Here is a 4,799-nt window from a genome sequence, read left to right on the forward strand (position 1 = left end):
TGTAACTGTATAATAAAAATATATATATATATATATATATGTGTGTATAACATTTGTTAATATTTTCCCTTTGATTGGATAAAAGATTGTCACATGTAGCATATCAACGCGTTTCTAAATTTAAAACATCGGATAATATGATTCCGGAGTACAACAAACACAATATTCTTATATCTAATGTATCAGCAACATCAAGATGGCGAAATATGAAGATAGATTTGTCTTCGTAATTAATTTTTTTTATATTCTGAGAGACATTTTATTTGTTACGGGGTTTTTAATCGTTTGTAATCTGTTGTGAAAAACAAAACACATTTATTGATTATTGTGTATTTAATCTGAGACAGTAATCTAAATACTGGTAATAAATAATGTAAATGATTTCAGTCAATATGGTGTTATAGTATTCTAACAGGTTCATAAAACACCATGCTGACCTCATCAAAGGTATATCATTGACAAATACATATACAGTGTACAACAGTCAACGTAACAAACAAACAAAAACCCGGTATAGATCTTAGACGACATTAACCCCAGAACAAATGACCCACCCCTGTTAAGATTCCTGTCGTAAAACAACGGACATTCTTTTTAACGGGTACATAGTCATGGCTGACAATTTGATAAAATGGTAGTTTTCTTCGTCGTGGCCCGTTACGTTAATAGTAAATTAGCCAGTCCTGTCAGTAGGTATCCCTGTAAGAACCGTATTGTACATACATCCTTAGAAAAAAAAGTGAAACTAAATGTACGATAAATAATATACACGTGAATAGTCAATAACCATTTGTATAATAGAAAATAAGTCATCGACGACAGTATTTTATACACTGTAAATAAATCCACGGCTGATGGCTGATAGTCATTTAATGTTATTTTAGACAAACTATATACAGGTGTACCACGATGATAGTAATTTTAATGTTATTTTAGTCAGACTGTATACAGGTGTACCACGATGATAGTAATTCTAATATCATTTTAGACAGACTATATACAGATGTACCACGATGATAGTAATTTTAATGTTATTTTAGTCAGACTGTATACAGATGTACCACGATGATATTAATGTTATTTTAGTCAGACCGTGTACAGGTGTACCACGATGATATTAATGTTATTTTAGACAGACCGTGTACAGGTGTACCACGATGATATTAATGTTATTTTAGACAGACTGTGTACAGGTGTACCACGATGATATTAATGTTATTTTAGACAGACTGTGTACAGGTGTACCACGATGATATTAATGTTATTTTAGTCAGACTGTGTACAGGTGTACCACGATGATATTAATGTTATTTTAGACAGACTGTGTACAGGTGTACCACGATGATATTAATGTTATTTTAGACAGACTGTGTACAGGTGTACCACGATGATATTAATGTTAATTTAGACAGACTGTGTACAGGTGTACCACGATGATATTAATGTTATTTTAGACAGACTGTGTACAGGTGTACCACGATGATATTAATGTTATTTTAGTCAGACTGTGTACAGGTGTACCACGATGATATTAATGTTATTTTAGACAGACTGTGTACAGGTGTACCACGATGATATTAATGTTATTTTAGACAGACTGTGTACAGGTGTACCACGATGATATTAATGTTATTTTAGACAGACTGTGTACAGGTGTACCACGATGATATTAATGTTAATTTAGACAGACTGTGTACAGGTGTACCACGATGATATTAATGTTATTTTAGACAGACTGTGTACAGGTGTACCACGATGATATTAATGTTAATTTAGACAGACTGTGTACAGGTGTACCACGATGATATTAATGTTAATTTAGACAGACTGTGTACAGGTGTACCACGATGATATTAATGTTATTTTAGACAGACTGTGTACAGGTGTACCACGATGATATTAATGTTATTTTAGACAGACTGTGTACAGGTGTACCACGATGATATTAATGTTATTTTAGTCAGACTGTGTACAGGTGTACCACGATGATATTAATGTTATTTTAGACAGACTGTGTACAGGTGTACCACGATGATATTAATGTTATTTTAGTCAGACTGTATACAGGTGTACCACGATAATAGTCATTTCATTTAAAATACTAAAAGAATGTATTGTTACGTAAAATCTTCCTCAGGCCCCAACCCTACAGAGAACAGAATACCGACAGCCCAAACTGAAAATGCTTGGGCTCCTCCTCGGTTACGTATAGATATGATTTCTCTACATGCTCTTTAAGTTCACACAACCTTATCGAATAGATACATACCTTACTTCAGCGGGTTAGGTCCTTGATAGTCGTTTTAGAGACCCCATTCCACTACTGGATACACACACATATCTATTCTTTATTACGCATGTAACAATATATATTAAGTATGATTGTGTGTATACACAAATAAGACGTATATATTGTCCATGTAGGCGATCAACCCTTACGAGATTTAATACGATACGATTTCATGTGAATTTATTCATAGACAATTGATATTTGATTTAAAAACAGGAGAGGAAAAAAATTATAAAAAGTCTATTTTCGCATATGTATATATATATATATAGATGTAAAAAGCTCCCTTTTCTCTTTTTTTCGTTTTTTTTTTTTTCCTAAATGAAAAATATCAGATGATGACGTTAAAGAGAATGTCGAATAAGTAAGATTTTTTTTTCGGCAAAGCCGTTTAAGATCGAACTGCAGACTTTACGAGAAAACAAAACGAAGCCGTTTAAACGATTGGTCGGAATTTTTTTAGATTATTTGTTGTCAAGCCGTTTCAGTTGGAAATAAAAATATCCTTTTAAAAAATACCTCATCCTTAAAAAAGTAGCGATTCAATCTCTAGGTTTCATTAGCGCTCAGCATACAAGGAGTGGGACGACTGGTTCGCCCGTTGTCAGTATGATGTGGCCGGGTGGGGTGTCCTGCTTGGTGTCTTCGGCAGTATGCTTCAGTGAGGTAGCACTATAAATCGGCAAAGGTTCCGGCCTATCACAAGGAGACTTAACACGAACATACCGCAGCCTCCCAAAACACACATACGCACTCCCCACACGCATGCATGTCGCACACACGGGAGGCCGTCCTTAAATGACCTTAGCTGTTAATAGGACGTTAAAAAGATAAACCAAACCAAACCAAGCCATTACCTGACATTCCGTGTTTTTATTTTAAATTTCCATTTTAGAAACGACTTGGTATTTAAAATTGAAAAGGAAGTTAACATTGTAGTGTATATGAAAAAATCTACCTCGTACCCCAGACTCGTCATAACAATATCTCTCAGTGAAGCTTCAGTTTTGTAAATCTGTGTATTTTGCCTTGATATATTAGCCTATTGACCCATTAATTAGCACATTAAAACATTAATTAACCATGCATAACCGACCATAGGGGCTCGTTTTTTTTTAATTATTTATACGTGAATACCCGCAATATTCCAAACCGTTAAAAATTCGGGACATCGATGTGTACACTGTATACATGCCAGAATCAGATGACAACGACTAACCATCGATGAGGTGACGTCGTTATATCGATACCCCACCCCCACCCCCTATCTCCCACACACTCACAGAATTTTTACTGTTTTAGAATGTGTATCAATAATGGATTGTTAGTGTTATGGTAATTCCCTGACGTCACACACAACTCCCAATCTCACAACCGAGTTCCTCTGAGATCGACAGGCATATTATTTTTTTTTTTTTTTTTCCAATTTGTTATATCATCATAATTGGCTCAGTGGACGTTATAATACATCTACGTCATATATATGGACTTTGGGTTCCGTGCCAAGTACCCGTGACCCGATACAACGATTTCTACACACCTACATTGTCCCTGGTAGTCCGGGACTCAATGATCCCTGAACATGTTGAATGGTCCTTCCTGTCGAAAATAAAATATATTTTAAAAATGGACGATAATTATAACTTTGTCGGTTATCATGTTTTTGCAGAAATCCCTTATCTATCATTCTTTTTATCGTTGTACTGTTATTTTACGTGCAGTATACAAGTATCCTTAAACCAGGCTTTATACACGGAGGGGTTAGGATGAGAATTTGTAACCGACATTAAATACACCAATGCAGCAGAGGCCATAATGATACATGTTTTGAGAAATATTCATATTTAATTTTTATTTTTTTTTTACCATATATTGATTTTAATTCATGCAAAGCACGGCGCAGTCATTGTATATACACACAGACATCAGCGGGTTCCTGTACTACTAAGATCTTTAAAGTCCTCCGACCCAAAACATTCGGGTGACTGGTTTTATTGTATCCATTTGATAGATATTTTGAAGTCTATATTTACACTGGCTATCTGCCATATCGTCTTTTTGTTTTGTTGCCTTCGAAGACACGCCAGGCGGAAAAGATAAAGACGAAAAGACGAAAACCCGGCAAGGATGAAAGACGGAAAAAACGAGAAATTCGCCAAAGATAAACGACGAAAAAACGAAAACCCGCCAAAGCGAAAAGACGAAGTCAGCATTGCCATAAAGGAAATATCAAATATACATGTTATTATGATACAGAAGGACCGGGACAGGAAGGAGATTCATTTATCAATGAATACAGACAACAGAATAAAATATACTCAAAAAAGAAATCTGACATGTTTTAATGGACGTTCTACGTGGACGACAAAAACCTCGTCACGATTGATCCTTTTGTTTTAAATATGAAATATATTTTGTAATCACATCACGAATTTAACACGAAGTCTAAGCTATGTAGACTTTTGTATCAATTTTTACGCCCGTCAAGATTTGACGTAAATATTATCGC

The sequence above is a fragment of the Pecten maximus genome, chromosome 13 (assembly GCF_902652985.1).
Source record: "Pecten maximus chromosome 13, xPecMax1.1, whole genome shotgun sequence".
Lineage (NCBI taxonomy): Eukaryota > Metazoa > Mollusca > Bivalvia > Pectinida > Pectinidae > Pecten > Pecten maximus.